This window comes from Monodelphis domestica, chromosome 2 (genome assembly GCF_027887165.1).
Source record: "Monodelphis domestica isolate mMonDom1 chromosome 2, mMonDom1.pri, whole genome shotgun sequence".
NCBI classification, from domain to species: domain Eukaryota; kingdom Metazoa; phylum Chordata; class Mammalia; order Didelphimorphia; family Didelphidae; genus Monodelphis; species Monodelphis domestica.
The window spans coordinates 47,078,290-47,091,382 of NC_077228.1; the positions used below are offsets into that span (position 1 = coordinate 47,078,290).

General features: G+C 35.0%; 1 protein-coding gene across 10 annotated transcripts in view; it reads left to right on the forward strand.

Annotated features, from left to right (window-relative positions):
* TTLL7 (tubulin tyrosine ligase like 7) overlaps positions 1-13,093 on the forward strand; it is a 228,900-nt gene that overhangs the window by 48,010 nt on the left and 167,797 nt on the right. Inside the window, exon 1 of one of the 10 annotated variants that reach the window (XM_016429904.2) lies at positions 1,927-1,946. The exons of the other annotated variants lie outside the window; for them this stretch is intronic. The gene's annotated coding sequence lies outside the window, so the exon portion shown is untranslated. Of the gene's footprint in view, positions 1-1,926; positions 1,947-13,093 lie in introns of those variants that run through there. 10 annotated transcript variants of the gene reach the window in all.

Below are 13,093 nucleotides of genomic sequence, written 5' to 3' on the forward strand. Positions count from 1 at the left end.
CAACCTATTGTGGCACATATTATCCATAAGGCGTTTCTTTCTTCTTCAGTGTTTTTAAATGCCTTTTGATTATATTTGTGAGACTTTAGCTCAATACATTTTAAATAGCCAAAGGATAATTCATCCTTGGCTAAGAATTTATCATTCCTGTATTTTAAACTGTGTTTTGGAAATCTATAATCTGAAGGTCTTTTAGTAGTTATCATCTTAATCTAATCTTCCAAAATTTCTTGTTTATATGTATGTGAAGCCCTTGCTTTTTGATAAATAGTGATGAAAGCACCACCTGTGTCTCTAAGACCTTCAGTTATCAAATATTCTTTAATGATGACTCATATCTATATACCTGTAACTGACCTGAGAAATTAGCAAACAAGAGGCACAGAAGGTTGAATGAGTCTTCAGTATCACTTCGATTGTTAGTGGCTAAATTGGAATTTGAACTCTGGAACTCTGATTTTACTACTCTTTCTGAGTTTAGTGATAGCTTTCTAAACTTCTCCTTTGGCACTTTTTTCTTTCTCAAATGGGCAGGAAAGGACTTCCTTGCTCACATTTTTTCCCTTCCAGTTGAACTTCTCTTCAGAAGGTACTTTCTTCTGCTGGCAATGAGGAACTACTATTTAAAAGTCTTTTTCTCACTCCTTATTAAAGAGTTGGGAAGTCCTTTTAACCTCATGTCAGGATAGGCTAGACTAATTGCAAGAGAAAGAATACATTGCAATTTGTCTCTTTAGAATTTTCCCCTCTTGATCCAATTTTCACTTTGTAGTTTTTTTATATTTTTGCATATTTGTCTTGAGCTAGAAATTGTACCTTTAATTTTATTTAATTATTTAGGGTTAATTAAAATAAATTTAATTTAATTTTAAATGACTAATTATCTCTGTCTCTGTTTCTCTGTCTCTCTGTTTCTCTGTCTCTCTCTCTCTGTCTCTCTCTCTCTGTCTCTCTCTCTCTGTCTCTCTCTCTCTCTCTCTCTCTCTCTCTCTCTCTCTCTCTCTCTCTCCTTCTCTGTCTCCCTCCCCATGTGTCTCACTCTCCATTTCTCTGTTTGTCTACCTGTCTCTGATTCTGTCTCTCTTTCATTTATATTCTAGAATTCAGCCCTTCAGACATTCTACTGGTTATTGCCCAAGAATCCTGAGATTTTAATAAATAAATAAATTAGTTAATTAATTTAGGGTGTAGCAATTTGGTTAATACAAAAAGTGGATAATAGTTATCAGTTTTGATAATTCCTAGGAGGTTCTCCCCTCCAGACTTGGACCTTGAGAAACAGGAGACCTCTCTTTTTGATGTCAGGTTGGCATTCAAATGCCTCAATGTCATTTGTCCGGGAGTCACTTTCTCTCACCTGATGGACCCTGCGTGTCTGGATTATCATTTTCTTGGAAGGGGAAAATAGTTGCTTTTTTACTTAGGGAGTTTGGCTCTTTCATCAAGAAAAGATTTATATCTGTTTTTTAGCAAATATTATAGTGGTCCTTTTTATGGGTCACATTTTGTTTCTCTTTAGCCTTCTCATATAGGTCAGGCTTTTAAAACTCTGCCTTTTCATATCCTTTTTCATTTCTGTTTTTTTACTTAGAAGCTTGTCTTCTTTTTAAGAAACAATTAATTTCCCCTGATATCATGTGCAGTCGAGACATATTCCTCAAACATTTTTTTTACCATCTGTCATAAGAGAGAGACCAGTTTGCACTTTGGACTTAGATAAGCCACTTGTCCATTTAAGAGCGATCAATATTATCCAATTCACACAAAGCTGTCAAAGAATCCTTTCTGCTCTTCATATTTTCTAGAAGTGAGATCCTCACTTATTTGTCATTCTTGTTAGTTTTTCTTGTGGCTAACTCCTCTGAATTGAACCTAAAATTTGGATTTTATGATCCTGTGACTAGGAAGGAAAACAGAATTCTATAACACGGAAACAACTTTTAAAGGTAGAAGTGATTTTCTAGCAAGAAGTAGTCAAACTGATCATCAAGTTTTTTCGTTTCATGTCAAACCAGGGATACTTGTTTAAGTCACTGTAAAATGAATGACTTGCAGTTTAAACTTATTACTGTTTGTGGTTGTTTGCATATTTGTCTATTTAGAACAGGTATTTAATAATGTTCATTAAAAACTTGTTATTAATGTGAAAGTGTATACTCTTAAGCCAAAGTCTTGTTGAGATTAATGTTTTGTGTAGTATTAAATTTTATAAATAAAATGCTAAATCATATTGTTTTTCTAATTAGTATACTATTGAGTGGCTAGTACATAGAAAGCATTCAATAAATATTTTTATTATTGAATTAAGTTGAAGAGGCAATTTGAGCTTAGTAAGTAGAACTTTGGACTGAGGGCCATTGTCCTCTTCAGTTTGAACAAATAAGAGAGCTCGAGAAGGGGGCTTCTGGTTAATCAGATACTCTGCAACAAGTTACCTTATCACATGTGGAATTACAGTTTTCAGAGAATTACAATACAGACCAATACACATGTAATAAAAATCAAATGAGATAATGTGCTTAAAGCGTTTGGCAAAATATTAAAGTGCTATATGAAGTCAGCTATTATATCATAATTCATTTTTGAATGATTAAGAATGTACTTAAGGATTTTGGTGCCTTGGGTCATTGTTAATAGAAGTTGTCATTCAATTTCAGGGACAAAGGAGTACCATTTAATAGAAGATTCTGGTTATTAGGCCATTGAATAACAGGCACTCAGTTCATGTTTATGTTTTGTGTTAAATGTGGATGCTTACCTTTGAAAAAATATCAATAGCAGGGAAATAATGACAGAGAGAGAGAGAGAGAGAGAGAGAGAGAGAGAGAGAGAGAGAGAGAGAGAGAGAGAGAGAGAGAGAGAGAGAGAGAGAGAGAGAGAGAGAAGGGAATAGTAGCTAGAGAGTTGGTATTGAAGTCCTGACTCCAACTAACAAAGACTTTGGGTCCTTGACTGAGCAAGTGACTTAACCAAGTCTTACTTCTCAAGGCAGCTAAGATGACTATTTGCAGAAAAAGTGTCAAATATTTTTGTGAGAGGGGTTTCCTCACATGGGAATTCCTTATGCCAGTGAAATAGGGCAGGTCTTATTTGCATCCCTTTCCTTTATAACAGCTGATTTATATGCCCAGCACATAGTAAGTACTTAATAAATGTGGTTGTTTATTAAATTATTTGTTTGCGTTTTGCAAAGTACTCTGCATACATTTTATCACTTGGTCCTTAGAAGAGTCCTAGGAGAGAAAGATACTGCTTGTTAGTATTATCTCCATATTTCAGATGAGGGAATGGAGGCTTAGAGAGGTCAGTGTCCCCAGAGATGGTGGTGAAAGCTGGCCTGAATACAGGTATCTCCTGCCTTCCACTTCCAGGCCCAGTAATCCCACACAGCCAAGCATAGAGTATCAAGCATCCCTCCTCCCCAAGATGGAAGCATTTCTGAATTGGTTACATATTTCCCAAGTAGTTATCTGTTTCACATCCTATATAGACAGCCTTAAGGCAATGAAACAGAGATTCACAAGTGGTTTTTTTAAAAATTGAAACAAAGTTTTTATTTATAATTTCATTATGTTACTCATTTGTGTTAAATAGAAAGTAAAAATACAAAAATGAAAGAAAAAAAGCTCAAATTATAATGCAACTTTTTTTCCCTCCTGGCTCTTCTCATTAAGTAGGACCCTCTAACATAGAGCTAAGATGACACAAAATATGTAATGAATCCTGGTGTACTGGCAGCCAATTCAGATAATTCAGGCCCCAAACAGTCATTTATTCTTTCCCTTGTGAACCCATCATCCCTAAGAGCAGGACATTGAGATTTATTCAGTCAAGTGAAAGCCATCTGGGTAGATAATAGCTGTAAGGCAGAGCTTGTGCTGCTCAGTGGCACCAAGGCAGAGTGGCAGAGTGTTTTAAAAGCTGCCATTACAGGGATGAGACAGGGAGATACCTGCTTCATTGGGGCTAGGGACAGAGCTCTTTCATGCAGGTGGCAGAGTGCTTTGGACTCCCCTGGAAAAGCTTCAGAGTGAATATAAACATCATTACAACACAATGTATGTATGTTTTCTGAATTTTAAATCATTGCTCCACAACTGGTACCATAATCCAGAATGATTTGTCTCTATGCCAGCCTTACTAAACAAGCAAGATTTTGTTCAAAGAATAAAGAGCTACATTTTTGCCATTTGTGTTCATGTGTAATTTCTGTTAATTTTCCTGGATAATCAATGACTATCAATTCTTGGATATATTGACATATTGATTTGTATATTATATTTTTCTTCCTCTTCCCCCCTTCCCCTTCTATAAATGTTTCATGTTTATAAAAGTTGTATGGGCATCTCTGAAAAGAGCTCATTTCCTAATTTGGGGATCTAGTTTTATATGGTACAGTGATGTGAAAAGACATTTATATCTTCACTTACTAATCAACAACCATTTTTAATGGCCTGCTATGTGTCAGGTGCTGTATTAGGTGGTAGGTGGCATAGCATTGGATGTAATAGATGGAAAGCCAGCTTTAGAATCTAGATGACCACGATTCAAGTAGCCTTTCTTGACTGAGGCAAATCACTTAACCTTTAAGTTCCTGAGACAGTTTTGAACTATAAAAGTTACTAAACAGGTACTAATACAGTTGCTTGGTAGAGGAAGTTGCTTATTAGGGAGCCTCCTACAGTGATCAAAGCAGAAATAAACAGATCATTCCTTATCCTTACCCCCTTTCTACCTTCCTTCTCCCCAAAAGTCATCTTTAATCAAATAGAGGAATAGGATCTGTACCATATAAATAAATGCAATTCACAGAAGGCTGGATGAGGACATAAGAAAAGCACAAACACCTTGAACTTTTAGAGGATAAGAAAAGAAAGAAAAAGCATTTTTAAACTATTATATGCCAGTCACTATGCTAAGCACTGATGACAAATACCAAAAGCTAGAGGTACTTTCCTGTTCTTGAGAGGGGATCAGAGAGGGCTTTTATGAAAGAATATTTGAAGCTAGGCTTTAGATTTTGTAGAATTTTTAACTTGCAGAAATGATGGAAAAGGAAGAAATTGTGGATTTTGTGAGCAAATGGGGAAGAACTAAGGTAAGGAAGCCTGGAATGTAGCTGGGAAGTGATAAGAAGTAGACTAGTTTAGTTAGAATTTGGAGGGCCTAAGGAGAATTAGAGTGATAAGGCTGGAAAGACTAGTTGAAGCCAGATTGTCCCCTCTCTCTCCTATTAGGTTAGAGGTTCCTTGAGGGTACAGACATGTCTTATTTAAATTCCAGCTTCCTTCTCTGGCTGCCCTCATTCCCAAGGGGGGGAAAAGCATATTGAATATAAGGTTTATGGAGCTTGTAAGAAATGGGAAATAGTTGATATGTGTGAGACAATTTTTTTAAAATTTAAATTTAGTTTCATTAAAATTCTCAGGTAACTCCCTTCTTCCCCTCCTTTCATTAAGGAAGGCATCATTTGACAAAAAAAGTTGCTTTTTTTCTAATTATTTGTTAAGGTCATTCTTCAAATAGTATTTCTGTTGTATATAATGTTCATTTGGTTCTGCTCATTTCATTCTTTGTTATTTCATGGAGATCTTTCTGGTTTTTTTCCAAAATGTTTGTCATTTCTTATGGGACAATAGTATTCCATAACAATCATCTGCTTCAACTTGTTTAGTCATTCCCTGATTGAAGGGCTTCTCTTCAATTCCAAGTTCCTTGCCTCCACAAAGAGAATTGCTATAAAAATTTTAGAAAATATAGATTCTTTTTATTTTTCCATGATCACCGTAGGAAATAAACTTAATATTGGTATCACTGGATCCCAAGGCATGAATAATTTTATAATTGGGCATAATTCTAGATTGTTACTATAATTTTCTAACTGTTGTATGTCTATTCTGTTTTGCTCATGTACTTTTCTATTTCTTAGCCATTGCCAGATAGTTTTGGTAATTACTGCTTTATAATATAGTGTAAAATACTAGAACTCTGTCCTTTACTTTTACTTTTAAACAGTCCCCCTTGTTCTCACCCTTATTTTTACTTCCCTTTCTACCCACCTCCCTTCTTTGTCCTTAACTTTTAAAAATTAATTCCTTTTATATATTCTTGACCTTTTGCTTTTTTCAAATGAATTTAATATTTTTTTTTGTATTTTAATAAAATGATTTTCTGATAATTTAATTGATATCATGTTAAATAAGTAGATTAATATAGGCAGGATTGTTATTTTAATTAGATTGGCTCTGCCTATCCAAGAACAATTAATATTTCTCCAGTTATTTAAATCTGACTTTATTGTATAAAAAGTATTTTGGAATTATATTCATGTTGTTGCTGTATTTGTTTTGGCAGGCACACTACTTGGTATTTTATTCTATGATTACTTTAAATGGATTCTCTCACTATCTCCTTGCAGAACTTCATTAATATATAGAAATGCTGATGATTTATGTGAGTTTTTTTCATATCCTACTTTGCTACAATTATTGACAATTTCAACTAACTTTTTAGTTGAATCTCTAAGATTTTCCATATATGCCATCATATCATCTGGGAAAAGAGATAGATTTATTATCTCTTTGCCCATTTTTATTCCTTCAATTTCTTTTTTCCTCTTATTATTATTACCATAATTTCTAATACAATATTAAAAAAATGTTGGTGATAATAGGCATCCTGGTTTCACTCCAGATGTTATTGGGAAGGCTTCTATCTTTTCCTCATCAAAGATAATATTTGATGATGGTTTAAAGTACATATTTATTATTCTAAGGAAAAATCCATTTGTATCTGTACTTTCAAATGTTTTTAATAGAAATGAATGTTGTATTTTATAAAAATCTTTTTGTATCTTGATTTAATCATTACTTTTGTTCCTTTTTTATTAATGTAATCAATAATAATTTTCCTTATAGTAAACCATCCCAGCATACCTGGAATAAATCCAGTTTGGTCATCATGTAGATTCTTTGTGATATATAGTTGTAGTCTCCTAGTTATTATCTTACCTAGAGTTTTTGCATCCATATTCATTACTGAAATTGGTCTAAAATTTTTCTTCTCTGTTTTTGCTCTATCTAGTTTAGGTATTAACACTGTATTTGTTTCATAAAAATAATTTGTCAGTACTCTTTCTTTTCTAATTATTGAAATAATTTATTTAATATTGGTATTAGATGATTAAAAAAAAAAACTCTTACCTTCCATCTTGGAATCAATACTGGGTATTGGTTCCGAGGTGGAAGAATGGTAAGGGCTAGGCAATGGTTGTTAAGTGATTTGCCCAAGGTCACACAGCTAAGGGGTGTATGAGGCCAGATTTGAACCCAGGACCTCCCATCTCTGGGCCTGGCTCTCAATTCACTGAGCCACCCAGCTGTGCCCCCTAGTTGATCTTTAAAATTCACTTGTAAATACATCATGCCCTAATGCTTTCTTAGGAAGTTCTTTTATGACCTGTTTAATTTCTTTTCTAAAACAGGTTTATTTAGGTATTCTGTTTCTCTGTTAGCCTAGGAACTTTATATTTTTGTACATATTGCTCCATTTCACTTAAATTGTAAATTTGTTGCCATAGAAGAAGGCAAAATAAATACACCCTTTTCGTTTTTTATTTTTAGTGATTTTTTCTCTCTCATTTGATTTTTTTGAGCAATTCAATAATGCAATAATTAAGGAAACTGAATTCAACATCACTGTATAGACTGTACTGGAAGGGGGTGATTTTGAAAGCAAGAAGAATAATTATCAGACTCCTGGGGTAGTACACGTCAAGCCTTGAACTGAGGGAATAACTTAGTCTGAAGGAAGGAATGTGAAGAAATTGTGGTGATAGATCCAAGTGGATGTTGATTGTGAAGAGATGTGAGGAATAAGGAAAGAGAGAGCTGGCAGTGATGACTGAAGTTTTTGCCATGGGTAGATGGTTAGTAGTGCAGTTGACAGAAATGGGAGCAAAATTTTAAGGAAATTTGAATCTGGAATTTGGGAGAGAATTCAGGGGTAGAGAAGTACAGATTTGGGGGGGGAGGAGGGTTGCCATTGTGAAAGAAAATGATAAAATCACCAAGGGAGAGGGACAAAAAGAAGTAAGAAAAGCAAAGGATGGAGTCTTGGAGAGCAGGAGTCAATTAAGGGAGAAGAGGAACAGATCGAGAAATAAGGGAAGAAAACAGGAGATTGTCACAGAAGCTAAGAGAATAGAATGTATCTAGAAGGGCGAGCCAGGTGAGGCATAATATCATGTTACAGCAAGCAAGGATTATGAATACTGAGAAAAAGCCATTAATTTTGGTGTTTTGAAGGTCATTTTAATAATGTCTAACCCTCCTCTTAATTCTGGTATTGTAGAAGAGGACTAACACTTTTCTTAAAGGCTAGCTATTTTTATTAGACTTTTATTGTATTTGGTTATATTCCATTGGGTAGGATTTAATCTGAAGTGTAAATGTACCCACATGATAATAAGCTTTTGATGGGTTTCTATTGTATATAAGTGGGAGAAGTGGATTGCCACAGAACATCATCACCTATGTGCGTATTTTAACACTGAATTGAAAGATTAGATAACCAGATATTTTAATAAAGTCTCTTGAGTACAGTCTGTACCTGGAACTCAGCTGTGCTGACTGGGCAAGTAGAGAATGGTTTGATTAGGAGACCAAATTTATTCAATAGATTAATTTAATTATTATATAATCATGGCCACGAAGAAGTAAGGGATGGTCCCCACTATACATTGTACTACCCATACTCATCTGGAAAACTGAGTTCTATTCAGAACAACATTTTAGGAGGGGCATTTTATACTGAAGTTTATAAAGAGGAGAATTGACAAGGATAGTGAAAAGATATGAAACTTAGCCATATACCAATCAATTGAAGGACCTATCTAGAAAAGAGAAGAACTGAGGAGAGGTTATTGCTGTCCTAAAATATTTGAAGCTTCCGACTCCAGGGATTAGAACTAGGTGAAAATTAAAGGGAGGAAGATTTTGGCAAAATGAATTCAGAACTTACTAATAACTGAAACTTTAAGAAAATAGGCAAAAGTTGCATGACCCTTTCACAGAGATATTGTGTAGCGGATTTGTGTATTAGGATATAGTGACTACATTAGATAAATCATCTTTCCAACTTTGAGAAATCTATAAGATATCTGTTGAATGGCAAATGTTTACACAGATTTGGGTTAGCTTTTATGGTGGGTTTAAGGAAGTATATCCATAATTCCTTGACTCCAAGGGACTTACAGTAGACTTGAAGGAGATATGGCATGAATAGGAAAACTTTATAATGGTAATATCAACAAGGTAACCAAAGTGCTTTCTATCTAACTCCATGAAGATAGATTGTGTTAGTTTTCTCATCTGTAAAATGGGACCAATGCAGCATAGAAAAGTTAGATTTTATGCCAATATTTCCATAGCTAATAAATGTTAGACCCAGAATTCAAATCCATTTCTCATGACCCAAAGTCCACTATTATTTGAAGTAGGTTATGCCTCTAAGTAATAATTGCTTTAATTAAATAACTTCTTTGGTGGATCCATGATTTAATCAACCTCACTATTTTCCACAATGGTGCAAAATGTAATGCTTCTGTATCTTCTCCTCCTATTAGACTCTTGAGCAGTTCCTGCTATAATTCTCTGTAGAATATATTTGAGGCCCACTCCTTAGTCTTTTAACATTATGGCAACTTGCTTGCTCTTGCTCTGTGGCTCTTCTCCCTGTTTTTCTGGTAATTAACCTAAATAATGCCTTTTATGCTCAAGTTGTTATTGCCAAAATATTATGGCCCACTTAAATATGCCACATATCTTTCCACATTCTTTCATATCACCCATAATTTTAATTCCTTGGAGACTATGGGTGGTCCATGATTTTCAGCCATATTGTATCATCCAAAGAATGTTTGTGTTACAAAGATGGCTTTTTGTGTCACAGTATCTTGGGATCCTTGAAGATCCTGTTCAGTTTTCCAAATGCTATTCCCTCTCTTGGCATCCTCTTCTCCAAATCTGGACTCAGCCCATGTACTGAAAGCTTGATGGGACATCCTTCCAACCATGTTATAATATTATGTATAACCGGTATTCTTTATCCATTTGGTCTTTCCTGTATAAATGAGACTAAACTCTCTGAATCTTATTTTGTAGACTTCATCTCATTCTACGGTTTGGTACAATGAGCACCCTCATATCTCTAGACCAGAGGATCTGGACACTTTATACTTGTCTAAAAGAAAGATTTTCCACAGGACACTGTGTACCATGTTCCCCACCCCCCCGTTTCTTTTTAAGAGTGGCAAAAAGAGGGCATGAAGGGCTGATAATCCTACAACTCATAAATAATAATACAATACAAAAGAAAAATATTTCCTAGAACGGTATGAGAAGTGCTGCAGAACATTGTAGGATGCATTGCCAAATGAGTAGTAAATACAAACAGTGCTAAGAGGAGCTCAGAATAATTGTGTTCACCTGAATAGTTCTTTGAAAATGTAGCCTATATTTTTCATGTATATATCTTAAATTTAAAATGAGATCTGGGACTGAAATGTTTATTCCAGCCATGTTTCCTAATGCAGTCATTAACTTAAAGTGGTTACTTAATAAATATTGACTCTCAAATAGGGAAGGAAACATGGTTGAAGATCCAATAAAAGGTATTTGTATAAATGGATCCCCAAACCTTACATCTATAAGAATATATCAACATCCCCAAGATAGAATACATGAAGAATATAGAGGATAGAATATAGGTGGAGGTGGGGAAGGAAATTATACCTTTTAAATTTTGTATTGTTTAATGGTGTACTTGAAAATCTCACTATTATTTAAGATCCTCCTTACCCTTTTTAATTCCATAATTAAATTGGAGTAAAGAAAGAGAAGATTTAATTCAAGTCTCCAAAAGATAACTACTTTTTATGTCTGTAATAAAAGGAGGAGCCACATTAGATGATCTCATGTCTTATCATAGGATTGTTGATTTAGACTAGAAGGTACCTTAGAGGTCATTCATTGAATCCAACCTCTTCATTTTATCGGTGAGAGGTTAAGTGACTTGTCTACAGTTGTACCAGGACTGTGATTCCATGAAAAAATGAGACATTCTTTATGTGTTTTTTTAATAAAAGGATTTCTTTGAAATCCCTATTTCATGTTAGAAACATGCTATAAAAAAGGAACAACATGGGGGGTAGTAAAGATGCTAGGACCTGAGGTTAGGAGACTTGGTCTCAGTCTGCCAATAACAATTTATGTGATCTTAAGTAACTCACTTAAATTTGTAGACTCAAGGCATTCTGGAACTAGGAGAGACCTTAGAGGTTTCCCAGGCTAATACTGTCACTAGATAGGGGAGGGAACTGAGAGAGAAGTCTGCTTGCTTGCCCATGTTTGCACAGATAGTAAATGGTAAAACTGGGAATCCATAATTCACTATGCTTTGATTAAATATTAGGCATCAGGCTGGGGTATATTCTGCAGATTTAGAGACAAAAATGAAACAAGTCTTGTCTCCATGGAACTTATGTTCTTTGAGGGAACAACATGCCACCTGTAAGTGGGAATCATGCCTTTCCATCCCACTGAACTTCCACTTGTTCTTGGGCCTCACTTGGCTGCTCTGCCTACTGACAGTGCTATACTTCATTACCATGAAGAGCCCTTCCAGTCTTCACATTTTGTGACTATGAAAAACGACACAGTGATTTTTTTAAAATGTGAAATAAATTTTATGATGCTATGCATAGCATTCTTATAGAATGAGCTCAGTCTGTAAGAAATTAGGTCAGTTTTGGCACTAAGAGTGGGTTTTCTTTGGACAATAGATCTAGCTATTAGACAATAAAAGGTTTCAGTAATTCTTTGCAAAGATGACCTTGTGAAGTCTCTCTTTCCCCTAAGTTAATGAGCTATAATGACCTGGAAAAACACAGCAGACAGATCATTTATTCCTCCTCATGACCTTACTTTGATGTCTGCAGTCTATGGGTGCCAGTGTACTGTATAATGTGACAACTGGGCTTGGGGCTTTTTATTCCCTTTTTCTTACAACTTCTTAAGTTGAGTTTTGGTTCCTGAGCCATATTTTAATTTTATGGCTTTTCACTTGGGGTGGTTCATTGCATTTTCTTGTGACAGAATTCTCTAATCCTAGCAGTTAACAAGATTTTTATTTTTTTATTTTGACCTCCTCGGAAGAATCAAAACTTCATGTAAGACCATAGGTCAATGAAAAAGTGAATGCATAGGGCCAAGGATAAATAAGTTGTTGTAGCAAAGTGAAAAAAAGAACTAGAGTTGGAGTCAGATGAATTGGGTTCAAAAATCCTACCTCTGGCATTGCTGAGCTGATGTTGGGCAAGCCACTTAGCTTATTTCTTTATATATCAAACAAGAGGGTTCAGACGATTGCTGTGGCCCCTTATGGCATTAGGATCCTACGAACAGGGAAGATTGTTAAAGAAATACCCTAAAAAGCATTATCAAAGCCAGGGGTAAAGGATCTGATCAGGTATGTGTTACTCTGATGTGTTACCCTTTTCTGGGAAGTATTAAAAGATTGAGAGAGGGGCCTCCAGTGCATTGGGTCCATTCTTCATGAAGATTTATGGAATGGCATGGGCACGAATTAGACAGGATGAAAAGGCATAGATGAGCTTCAGTCTGTACTGATGAAGGGTGTATCTACACCTATGAGATCATGACTTCATTGAAGTGGAAGTGTTTGGAAATACAGAAGCAAGCCTCTGAGAGAATGGCAAGCTCTTCCTATCCCGGTGAAATGCATCTTTCTTTTGTTCTAGAGCCAAGAGATTTTATATATACATACATACATACATACATACATATATATATATATATATCTATATATATACACACATTTAAAAATAATTGTCTTCCAAAAAACAAAATACACCTCCCAAATGAATCCCACCAGTTAGTTGGCCATTTAGACTGTTAAACCAACTCTTTCAGGGAAAACTGAAGTAGTGTTTTGCATTGGAATAATAGTCCTCTAGTGTTTTGGATTAGCACTGGTGGGCAAGTTTGATCACCAACCCAATGAATTATGTATC